The 13,273-nt window shown below is 40.4% G+C and overlaps 1 protein-coding gene and 1 long non-coding RNA gene across 6 annotated transcripts in view; one reads left to right on the top strand and one right to left on the bottom strand.

Moving 5' to 3' along the window:
• LOC123605860 overlaps nt 1-11,386 on the bottom strand; it is a 64,363-nt gene extending 52,977 nt beyond the window's left edge. The window contains exon 1 of one of the 2 annotated variants that reach the window (XR_006715956.1): nt 11,283-11,386. This is a non-coding gene — a long non-coding RNA (uncharacterized LOC123605860). The remainder of the gene's footprint in view (nt 1-11,282) is intronic. The other variant, XR_006715957.1, reaches the window with a different exon arrangement.
• Nucleotides 1-13,273, top strand: part of LOC123605856 (protein shisa-9-like) — a 153,980-nt gene that overhangs the window by 111,770 nt on the left and 28,937 nt on the right. For 2 of the 4 annotated variants that reach the window (XR_006715943.1, XR_006715953.1), the window contains one exon: nt 11,304-11,522. The exons of 1 other annotated variant lie outside the window; for it this stretch is intronic. The gene's annotated coding sequence lies outside the window, so the exon portion shown is untranslated. Of the gene's footprint in view, nt 1-11,300; nt 11,523-13,273 lie in introns of those variants that run through there. One more of the 4 variants, XR_006715952.1, reaches the window with a different exon arrangement.

Raw genomic sequence — 13,273 nt, 5'->3', positions numbered from 1 at the left:
TATGTGAAGTGATAATTATGGATGGTATTATGCCTCTGGATCTTCTGCTCCAAAACACTTTAACTCTGGCCTAAGCATTTGAACAAACGTTAGACATATCCCAACCAAAGATCATTCTACAAAATACATTCTACAAAAGTACCCTCAAAACTTTGCAGATTATGAAAAATATGGAAAATCTAAAAACTGTCATGGCCAAGTGGAGCCAAAGGAGACAGGATGACAAAATGTAATGTACCAGCTGGGATGAGTCTGGAACAGACGAGGTTAAAACCGAAGAAATCTGAGTAAAAATATAAACTTTAGTTAATAATACCATATCTCTTTGGGATATTGATTGTGATAATGTACCAACTCATATGACATCAATAGAAAACAGTCTGATGTATGTGGACACTCAGTACTATCTTCCTAATTTTTCTGGTAATTAGAAACCCATTATGAATGGAAAGATTATTAGTAATCATGGTTTTATTTTTTCAACACATAATATTATACAACTAGTTCTAGTATTAGTTACTAGTGATTGACATTTACCTATTCTTATTGTTCTTACTATGTTTAATTTATTTATTTTTTTTTTTTTTTTTTTAAATTTTTTTTTTCAACGTTTATTTATTTTTGGGACAGAGAGAGACAGAGCATGAACAGGGGAGGGGCAGAGAGAGAGGGAGACACAGAATCGGAAACAGGCTCCAGGCTCTGAGCCATCAGCCCAGAGCCCGACGCGGGGCTCGAACTCACGGACCGCGAGATCATGACCTGGCTGAAGTCGGACGCTTAACCGACTGCGCCACCCAGGCGCCCCACTATGTTTAATTTAAATAACAGCATTCATGTTACAGAAAACTGAATGCACAATGATATACAATTCATAGAAACATCTCCTTTACATATTTTAAGAACATATATATATGTGTGTGTGTATATATATATATATATATATATATGTGTGTGTGTGTGTGTGTGTGTGTATATACACATACACATATACACACCACTGTATTATGTGGTATGTAAATTAACTGTTTTTCTTATCTTGAATGAGCATGTCATTGAATGGCTTTCCATAAAGGTGGTTATCCTAGATAATGAATGATACTCAGATTTTACAGGATGTACTTCACGTCATTTCTGAACATTTTCAAAAAAAAAATGTAAAAATGGCCAGATGATTCATTGTGACTGGCTCACTTATTCTAAAGAATCCTTGCTTTAATATTTTCATGCATATTTTTAGCAGGAATAAAACAGAATCAAATATTTCCAAATCAAAGAGATATTCAAAGACTGGAAGAACGATAGTGAGTTCAAGGGGTTTCAGAAGGAAAAGATGTGACCATGAAGTGGCAGTCACAGGCAAGCAGCTTTCTCTGAGCCACTTAAACAGGTTTGCATGAGCGGATGTCCATCACAGCATGTGACTTGCCAAAGGGTAAGACCCAGAAGTACAAGAGGGAAAGACAATGCTTTAGGAAGAGGTGACTTGGAAAGGGTGCTTCTGTGCCTAAGTGATGGCTCAGCAGCCTGGCTGGGCATCCCTGGGTCAAAGATTTCAACAGGCCAGCAGTAACGTAGACTCACAAAGTTCTTAGTAACTTAGATCAAAGTAACTTAGACCCACAATGATCTTAGAGTCATAGAGTTGATCTTCATCTATGATTAGGAGATGGTCATAGTTCCACAGGATATGAAATTGGGCCAGCAGTAGATGGCTAAAATATTATTTAAGAGCATATTTTTAATAAAAAATGGATGTGTAAAAATTTGGGTTCGGAATGTTAAGAAAAATCACAGGCCTATCATGGAGTTACTTACATTAAGGCCCCATGTCACCAAACCTAGTTTCATTCCTGCAGGAATGTAACCTTTAACCAGTCAACAAAGAATTTCCTAGTCAGTGCTGGAAATTTAACTGATAGATCCCTGCCATTCCCCTCAGGGAGGCCATCTTGCCTAAATAAGGTATTCTGTGCCACTATTTTTTTTTCAGTTTATTTATTCTGAGAGAGACAGAAAGAGAGCACATGCAAGGGAGGGGCAGGGAGAGAGGGAAAAAGAGAATCCCAAGACCACGAGGTCATGATCTGAGCCAGGATCAAGAGTCAGACACTTAACCAAGCCATCCAGGCACCCCAAGAATTTGAAGTTTCAAAGGTTAGCAGGCTTGGCTGGGACACAGCTCTGGGGGCACTGGCCTACTCCTGGAGAGAAGGCAGCAAACTACTTGCAGGCATATGGCATGGAAACAGTGGTCTGTACAACGCCTGGCACACACAGTGGGGAGATTATACACTCATCTTGGAGAGCATCCCTGTGAGGCAGTGTTCACAAAGAGGGGACAAAGGAACTGGGACAGAGGAGCTGGGTGACACCATTTCCCTCCTCTGCCCCCCAGCATAAACACAGAGCCACCTGCTGGAAACAAGGCAATTCCCACACTGACTGCCTAACCTGCTTAGACCAAAGACCACACCCTATGCTCTGGCAAGACTGGCCTTCCAGGTCAAGCTTGCCTCCATCCCAATGGAGCTGGCCCCTTCCCCAGAAGACTAGCAGAAGCCCCTGACCACACCACCTCTCTTGTCCAGACAGTTGTGCAGGGCTTCACTTCTAGTGGCAGTCGTTCCAAGTCTCACTTAACAAGCAGATCAGAGCAGACCTAGATAAAACTCACCACGTTCTGGCCAAGGACCATACATTGCCCATACAACTGGCCTGAAGGATAGTGCAGCCAGAACACAAAACAGTGCATGCAACACACACCACAAACACTCCCTGATGTGCCAGGCCCTGGACACTAGATGACATCCTCTTCATAAAGCCATTCATCTCACAGGCAGGTAACATAATGAGCTTTTGTAACACAGAGAGGCAAATACTCAGCCAAAATGCCAAGACAAGAGGAATGCATCCCAAATGAAAGAACAAGATAAGGTCATGGCCAGAGAAATGGAAGGAACACTTCCAAATTCATTCTATGAGGTCGGCATGGCCTTGACTCCAAACTGGACAAAGACCCCACTAAAAAGGAAAACTACAGACCAATTTCCCTGATGAACCTGGATGCAAAATTTCTCAACAAAAATTAGCAAACCAGATCCAACAATACATAAAAAGAATTAATCCCCACAATGAAGTGGGATTTATTCCTGGGATGCACAACTGATTCAATGTCTGCAAATTAACAGATGTGATACATCACATTGATAAAAGAAAGGATAAAAACCACATGATCCTCTCAATAGATGCAGAAAAAGCATTTGACAGCATCCTTTCTTGATGAAAAAAAAAAAAAAACCCTCATGAAAGGAGGGATAGAAGGATCGTGCCTCAACATCATAAAGTCCAGATACGAAAGTCCCACAGCCAATATCATCTTCAATAGGGAAAAACTGAGAGCTTTACCCCTAATGTTAGGAACATGACAGGGATGTCCATGCTGGCCACTGTTATTCAACATACTGTTGGAAGTCCTAGCCTCAGCAATCAGAAAACAAAAAGAATACAAGGTGTCCAAATTGGCAAGGAGGGGTCAAACTTTCCCTCCTCGCAGCCGTAATACTCTCCGTGGAAAATCCAAAAGACTCCACCAAGACACTGCAAGTACTCATATAGGAATTCAGGAAAGCCTCAGGATATAAACTCAATATACGGAATTTGATTGCATTTCTATATGCCAATAATGAAGCAGCAGAAAGAGAAATCAAGGAATTGATCTCATTTACAATTGCGCTGAAAACCATAAAATACCTAGGGATCAACCTAACCAAAGACGTAAAAGACCAGTACACTGAAAACAATAGAGGGGCACCTGGGTGGCTCAGTCAGTTAAGCGCCGACTTCAGCTCAGATCATGATTCCCCAGTTTGTGGGTTCGAGCCCTGCGTCAGGCTCTGTGCTGACAGCTCAGAACCTGGAGCCTGTTTCAGATTCTGTGTCTCCCTCTCTCTCTGCCCCTCCCCTGATCATGCTCTCTCTCTCTCTCTCTCCCTCTCTCAAAAATAAACATTTAAAAAAATAACAGAAAAACAACAGAACGAAAGAAAGAAATTGAAGAAGACACAAAGAAATGGAAACACATTGCATGCTCATGGATTATGAGAACAAATATTGATAAAATGTCAATACTATCCAAAGCAATCAACACATTCAATGTAATTCCTATCAAAATAACACCAGCATTTTTCACAGAGCTAGAACGAACAATCCTAAAGTTTGTATGGAAACAGAAAAGACCCAGAATAGCCAAAGTAATGTTGAAAAAGAAAAACAATTCTGGAGACATGCCAATTTTGGACTTTATGGTGTTATACAAAGCTGTAATCATCAAGACAGTATGGTACAGACACAAACACAGACACAGAGATCAATGGAACAGAATAGGGAACCCAGAAGTGGACCCTCAAACATATGGCCGACTCATCTTTGACAAAGCAGGGAAGAATATCCAATGGACAAAAAGAGTCTCTTCAGCAAATGGTACTGGGAAAACTGGACAGTGAGAAGAATGAACCTGGACGATGTGCTGAAACCACACACACACACACAGACAACCTCAAGATGGATGAAAGATCTAAATGTAAGACAGGAAACCATCCAAATCCTAGACGAGAAAACAGGCAACCTACCTCTTTGATCCTGGCCACAGCAACTTCTTGCTTGTCATGTCCCCAGAACCAAGGGAAACAAAAACAAAAGTGAACTATTGGGACCTCAAGATAAAAAGCTTCTGCACAGCAGAGGACACAATCAGCAAAACTAAAAGGCAGCTGAATGGAATGGGAGGAGATATTTACAAGTGATATATCACATAAGGGGTTAATATCCAAAATCTATAAAGAATTATCAAACTCAACACCCAAAAACCAAATAATCCAATGAAGACATGGGCAAAAGACATGAAGAGACACTTTAACAAAGACATCCAGATTGGTCACACATGAAAAGTTGCTCAACCTCACACGTCATCACTGAAATACAAATCAAAACCACAAGGAGATATCCCCTCACACCTATCAGAATGGCTAAAATTAACACCTCAGGAAACTACACATGCTGGCAAGGATGCAGAGAAAGGTAACCCTTTTGTAATGCTGGTGGGAATGCAAACTGGTGTAGCCACTCTGGAAAATAGTATGGAGATTTATCACAAAAACTAAAAACAGAACTCCACAATGACCCAGCAATTGCACTACTAGGTATTTATCCAAAGGATACACAAACGCTGACTCAAAGTGGCGCATGCACTCCAATGTTTACAGACGCATTATCAAAATTAGCTAAATTATGCGAAGAGCCCAAATGACCATTGACTGATGAATGAAGAAGATGTGGTATATTGATACAATGGACTATTACTCGGCGATCAAAAAGAATGACATCTTGCTATTCACAACAACATGGATGGAACCAGACTCTATTATGCTAAGCAAAATATGTCAGAGAAAGACACACATCATATGATTTCTCTCGTCTGTGGAATTTAAGAAATAAAACTGATACACATAGTGAGAGGAAAGCAGAAATAAGATACACACAGAGAGGGAGTCAAACGGTAAGAGACTCTTAAATATAGAGAACAAACGCAAGGTTCCTGGAGGGTTAGTGAATAGGGGAATGGGCTAAATGGGTGATGGGCATGACGGGGGGCACTTGGGATGAGGACTGGGTATTTTTTGTACTTGATGGATCACTAAATTCTACTCCTGAAACTGTATTCCACTATAAGATAACTAACTTGGGCTTAAATTTAAAAGTAAATAAATAAATATTAAAAATAAATAAATAAATGTACTACCAGTCAAAAGGAAAGAATATTTAAATCAGACTCTTTGAGTGGAAATGAAAAGACCAAAAGTGATACAGACAACAAAGGATCAGAGAAAACATCAAGAAACAATGGCAAAACAACTAATAAAATGGCACTAAATATATATATCTATCAATAATTACTCTGGATGTAAATGGACTAAATGCTTCAATCAAAAGACATTGGGTACAGTGTCAGAATAGACAAAAGAAAAAAAAGCAAGCAAACAAACAAACACACACCAAGACCTATCTAGATGCTGCCTACAAAGCCTTATTTGGACCTAAACTCACCTGCAGACTTAAAGGGAGGAAATGAAGAAATATTTCTCATGCCAATAATGTCAAAAGAAAGCCAGTAGCAATACTTATATCAGGCAAAATAAACTCTAAAACCAAGACTGTATTTTTGTACCCTTTGGGTAAATACCTAATAGTGAAATTGCATGCACCCAATATTTATACCAGCATTATCAACAATAGCCAAACTATGGAGAAAGCCCAAATGTCCATCAACTGATGAAGGTATAAAGGAGGTGTGGGGTAGGTGTGTGTGTATACATATGTATACACATATATACATATATACATATAAATGTATATACATATATACACACATATATACATATAAATGTATACACATATGTATATATAATGCATACATACATACAATGGAATATTACTCAGCCATCAAAAAGAATGAAATGTTGCCAATTGCAATGATGTGAATAGAGCCAGAATGTATTGTGCTAAGTGAAATATGTCAATCAGAGAAAGACAAATATATGATTTCATTCCTGTGGAATTTAAGAAACAAGCCAGATGAAAACATGGGAAGGGGGCAGTAAAAGAGAAGAGTGGTAACAAACCATATGAGTCTCTTAATGATAGAGCAAAAACTGAGGGTTGATGGAGGGAGATGGGTGGGGGATGGGTATTAAGGAGGGCACTTGTTGTGATGAGCACTGGGCATTGTATGTAACTGATGAATCACTAAATTCTACTCCCGAAACCAATGTATGTCACCTAAAGCTTAAATTAAAAAAAATAAAGCTGTAACAAGAGATGAAGACAGACACTATCTCATAACAAAGGGGACAACCAAACAAGAAGATCCAACGATTGTAAATTTTTATGCACCCAACATACAATCACTGAATATATAAAACAATTAATGACAAATGTAAAGAAACTCATTTATAATAATGTAAGGATAGTAGAGGACTTTAACACATCACTCACATCAACAGACAGAACCTCTGAGGAGAAAGTCAACAGGGAAACAATGGCTTTGAATGATACACTGGACCAGATGGGTTTAACAGATATATTCAGAACACTCCATACTAAAATGGCAGAATACACATTCTTTTCAAGTGCACATGGGACATTCTCCAGAATCGATCACATTCTAGGTCACAAATCAGACCTCAACAGATACCCGGAGACAGAGATCAGACCAAGCATCTTTTATGACCACAAAGCTAGGAAACTTGAACTCATCCACAAAAAGAAAGAAAGAAAGAAAGAAAGAAAGAAAGAAAGAAAGAAAGAAAGAAAGAAAGAAAGAAAGAATAAATAAAGGCCACAAATAAGGGGTGGTTAAACAACATGCTACTAAACGAATGGGCCAACCAGGAAATCAATGAGAAAATACACTGAAACAAATGAAAATGAAAATGAAGATGCACTGGTAAAAACCTTTGGAATGAGGCAAAAGCAGTCTAAGATGGAAGTATATATAGCAATACAAGCCTACCTTACAGAGCAAGAAAAATCTCAAACAATCGAAACATACAACCAAAGGAATGAGAAAAAGAACAATGCAAGCCTAAAGACAGCAGAAAGAAGGAAATAATAAAAATTAAGGCAGACATAAGTGATAATAGAAACTAGAAAAACACTAGACCAAATCAGTGAAACCAGGGGGCTGGTTCTTTAAAAACAGTAATCAACTTGAAAACCTCCTAGGCAGACTTTTCACAAAGAAGAGAGAAAGGACTCAAGTAAATAAAATCACAAATAAGACAGGAGAAATAACAGTCCACAACACAGAAATACAGTTAGAAGATAATATTAGGGAAAACTATAGGCAACAAATTAGACACTCTGAGAAATAGGGATAAATTCCTCGAAACACATAAACTACCAAAACTGAAACAGGAAGATACATAAAATCTGAAACCAGAAAGAAATTGAATCAGTAATAAAAAAAAATATCTCCCCAACACAAGAAGAGTTCAGGGCCAGCTGACTTCACTGATGAATTCTACCAAACATTTAAAGGAGAGATGATATCTATTCTTCTCAAATTATTACAAAAAATAAAAAAGAAGGAAAACTTACCAATTCATGTCATCAGGCCATCATTACCCTGATACCAAAACCAGATAAACACTCCCCTAAAGCAGAAAACTGCAGGGACCCCTGGGTGACTTGGTTGATTGACTGTCCAACTCTTCAGATTAGATCATTATCTTGCAGTTCCTGGGTTCAAGTCCCACATTGGACCCTGTGCTGACAGTGTGGAGCATGCTCAGGATTCTCTCTCCCACCCCTCTGCCCTCCCTCACCTTTATATACTCTAAGTAAATGAATAAACATTTAAAAATGTATTTAAATTTGTTTTAAATAAAACTGCAGACCAATAGCCTGATGAGTATGTATGCAGAAATTCTCAAGAAAATACATTCAAACTAAAGTCAGCAATACATTAATAGAATCATTGACCATGATCAAGTGGGATATACTCCTGGGCTGCAAGGGTGGTTCCACATTCACAGATCAATCAACATGATGCACCACAGTAATAGAAGAAAGGATAAGAACAATATGATGCTTTCCACAGATGCAGGAAAAGCAGTTGACAAAATGTCACATCCATTCATGATAAAAACCCTCAGCAAAGTAGACTGAGACTCAACCTACCTGCACATAGTAAAGCCCACCTGTGAAAAACCCACAGCTAATCTCATCCTCAATGGGGAAAAACTGAAAGCTTTTCCTCGAAGGTCAGGAACAAGGCAGGGATGACCCCTCACACCACTGTTACTCCACATAGTATTGGAAATCCTAGCCACAGCAATCAGGCAACAAAAAGAAATAAGAGGCACCAAATCGGCAAGGAAGAAGTGGAACGCTCGCTATTTGTAACTGACATGATGCTCTCTATAAAAAACATGAAAGACCCCCATAAAAAGTGCTAGAAGTGATACATGAGTTTCACAAGTTACAATATACAGAAATCAATGTACAGAAATCTATTGCGTTTCTACAGATGAATCATGGATTAACAGAAAGAGAAAGTAAGGAATCAATCCCATTGACAGGTGCACCAAGTACCACAACAGACCAGGAATAAACCCAACCAAAGAGGTGAAAGACCTATACTCTAAAGGCTATGAAACACTGATGAAAGAAACGGAAGAGGACACAAAGAAATGAGAATACATTTCATGTTCATGGATGAGAAGAACAAATACTGTTAAAATGTCTACACTCCTCAACGCAATCTACACATGTAATGCAATCCCTATCACCCTAACAAAACATTTGTCACAGAACTAGAACAAGTAATCCCCAAATTTGTATGGAACGACAAAAGACCCCAGACAGCCAAAACAAACTTGAAGAAAAGCAAAGCTGGAGACCTCACAATTCCAGACTTTAGGTTATATTACAAACCTGTAGTGATGAGAACACTGTACTGGCAAAAAAAAAAAAAAAAGAAAGAAAGGAAGGAAGGAAGGAAGGAAGGAAGGAAGGAAGAAAAAAAGAAAAACACACAGACACATAAATCAATAGAATGGAAACCCAGAGATGAACTCACATCTATATGGTCAATTAATTCTCAACAAAGCAGGAAATAATATCCAATGAAAAAAAGAGAGTCTTGGGGCACAGGGGTGGCTCAGTCACGGAAGCATCTAATTGTGGATTCAGCTCAGGTCATGATCTCAGCGTTCATCAGTTTGAAACCTGTGTCAGGCTCTGCACTGACAGTGTAGAGCCTGCATGGGATTCTGTCTCTCCATTTCTCTCTGCCCCTCTTCTGCATGCTCTCTGTCTTTCTCTCAAAAATAAATAAATACATTTTAAAAAAGTCTCAACATGTTTTTAGAAAAACTAGACAGCAACTTGCAAAACAAAACAAAACAGCAACAAACCACTTTCTTACAACATACACAAAAATAAATCCAACATGGATAAAGACCTATGTGTGAAACCCGAAACCATAAAAATCCCAGAAGATAACACAGGCATTATCTTCTTTGACAATGGCTGTACACACGTCTTTGTTGATATATCTCCTGAGGTAAGGGAAACACAAGAAAAAGAATGGGACTTCATAAAAATAAAAAGCTTCTGTCACCAAGAAATAATCAACAAAACTAAAACACAACCTACAGCATGATGATATTTGCTAACGACATCTGATGAAGGGTTAGTGTCCAAAATATATAAAGTTATACACACCCAAAAAGTGAGAAATCCAACCGAAAATGGGCAGAGGACACGAATAGATATTTTCCCAAAGAAGACATACAAATAGCCAAGAGACACATGAAAAGATGCTCAACAATACTGATCTTCAGGGAAATACAATTCAAAAGTACAATGAGATAACTCATCACATCTGTCAGAATGACTAAAATCAATGAATGACGAAACCACATGTGTTGCCAAGGATGTGGGGAAAGAGGAAACCTCTTGCCCTGTTGGTAGGAATGCAAACTGGTGCAGCCACTCTGGAAAACATCATGGAGATTCCTCAAAAAATTGAAAACAGAACTACCTTACAATCCAGCAATTTCACTATGCGATATTTACACAGAGAATACAAAAATAATACTTCAAAGGGACACAGCAGCATTTGCTACAACAGCCAAATTACGGAAACGGCCCAAGTTTCCATCAACTGATGAAGAAATTGAGATGTAGTATATGGAATGGAATATTATTTAGCTGTAAAACATGAAATCTTGTCATTTGCCATGAGGTGGATGGAGCGAGAGAATGTCATGCTGGGTGAAATAAGCCTGTCAGACAAAGACAAATACCATAGCATTTCACTAACACATGGAAATGAAACAAAACAAAGGGGGCGGGGGTTGGGGGGGATTGGGGGAAGGAGACTGGGACAAACAAACAGACTCTTAACTACGCAACAAACTGAGGGTTTCCACAGTGGGATGGTGGGGGGGGGGGATGGATGAAACAGGTGATGGGGATTAAGACGTGCACCTGGGATGAGCACCCAGTGACAAGTGGAAGTGTTGCTGTATATTTAAACCTGAAACTAATATTACACTCTACCTTTACCACCTGGATTTTAAACTCAAAAATAACATAAGGTTAATGTCACCTACCTACCAGGGTTTCTGTAGTTTTCAACCACTTCACTAATTGGAGAAATAACCATGAACATTTGTAAAAGCATGTAAGATGTGGGGGACAGTTTGTGCCCTTACCTCGGTCTTTGGTTCCAGCAGGACTCGGAAAGTGGGTCCCAGCTCATTCTTCTAGAAGGTCCTGAGATGAATATTTCATGTATTCACATCCTAACTGAATGCAGCTCCCGGTCTTCTGAATTTCTCTCAGGATTTCTCCCTGGAAACCAGCCTGAATCTGGAACAAACCATCCACAGCATCCATGATGTGATGTCGTGAGACCCCTCGATCCACAGGTCCTTTAGTAAAATACGTCTTGTTCAAATACCGTCCGGGAAAGTGAGGAATGAAACACGGGAACAGCCCACAAAATGCAAGGGCCTGTGCTGCTGACCGACTGGCCAGTGCCCAGGGAAGCCACCCAGGGCCCTCTCCTCAACACTCAGTGCAACAAGGCAGCTTCTCTCTGGCGACTCAGGAGACACCAAGTTGCTGCAAGGCTCCCAAGGTCTCCCCTGGGGAGGGCGGCAGAACCTGCTGGAAACGCAGCTCTGGTCTCTGTCCTGAGGCGGTGGCAGAGGCCCTGAGAGCTCTGGGAGCAACAGAAGCCCTTCCTGCTCTGAGGTGCCCTGGGTCAGAAAAGCCGATGGGGCGCCCTCTGCCGGCCATCCCTGCACACCCAGAGGAACCGGCCCCTCCTGGTTTGTGGTGCTGGAGCTCTGCTGCTGGCCACCATAGGAATTCCTGCAGTGTTGAAGGCCATGGCCCTCAGCTGAGGGATTGAAGGTGTTCTGAGCAAATAAGCCTGTTCTCCACATTGGGAGGGGTCTGAGTGACAGGGCCCGGGACACTAAGAAATCTTTTCCTTCTCCTTTCTTGTGAGTGCAGAATGAAACCACATTTTTTTATGCAATGACATCATTTGTAACGCTTGCAGCAAGGGTCACAGAAAAACAGCCCACCTATTTACACATGCTGAACAAGAGGTAATTGTGTTTACCTCCAAAATACTTAGGTTAGATAAAGAATTGACACCTTTGAGAGAGAGATACCAGCTTCCAGCTATGGAATGAATAAGTCCTAGGGCTACAATAGAGTCAATATGCAATATTGCATATTGTCAATAGAGTCAATCCTGTAATAATAACGTTGCATGCTTTCACATGATAGCTACACTTGTGGTTAAGTACAACATAATTTATAGACATATGGAATGACTACACTTTATGCCTACAACTAATACAACAAATGTGTGAACAATATTTCAATAAATAATCGACATCCTTTACACTATTTTTAATTTCTCCTTCTTTGCCATTAAAAAATCATTCCTGGGGTGCCTGGGTGGCTTAGTCAGTTAAGCGTCCAACCTCGACTCAGGTCATGATCTTGCAGTCCATGAGTTTGAGCCCCACCGCAGGCTCTGCCTGACAGCTCAGAGCCTGGAGCCTGCCTCAGATTTGGCGTCTCCCTCTCTCTCCACCCTCCCCAGCTGGGGGTCTCTCAAAAAAAGAATAAAATAAACATTAAAAAATTTTTTAATAATCATGCCTAATTTAGACTCTGTGAAATTCCATTTATCCCACATTCTCTAACATCACCATCTTGATGTTGAGAGCTTCTCTGAAAAGTCACTAATAATATCTTTGATGGACACATGTGACAAGGTCGCATGCAACTTACAGGGAGCTACACATCTGTTATGACTTTACCGTAAGCACCTTGGCTAATATTTTCAAATTATGAAAATGAGCTGGGTCCCAGCTCCTTCTTCTAGAAGGTCCTGAGAGTCAACATTTGGCGTCTTCACTTCCCAACTGAATGCGCCTCCCGTTCCTCCGAATTTGTGTCAGGATTTCTCCCCGGAAACAAGCCTGACCAGGAACAAACCAACCCCAGCCTCTCTGACGTGGCGTCACGGGACCCCATGAATCCACGGATCCTCCAGGGAAATACCGGCAGGGGAAATGAGGAACAAACCACGGAACAGCCCAGAAAAAGCGAGGGACTGTGCCGCCAACCGACCACCCGCGATTCCGGGGAAGCCGCCCAGGCCCTGCCTCCCCCGCCT

The sequence above is a fragment of the Leopardus geoffroyi genome, chromosome A2 (genome assembly GCF_018350155.1).
Source record: "Leopardus geoffroyi isolate Oge1 chromosome A2, O.geoffroyi_Oge1_pat1.0, whole genome shotgun sequence".
NCBI lineage: Eukaryota > Metazoa > Chordata > Mammalia > Carnivora > Felidae > Leopardus > Leopardus geoffroyi.
The sequence above is the reverse complement of the archived record's forward strand: the minus strand, read 5'-3'. Positions and strand labels throughout refer to the sequence as shown.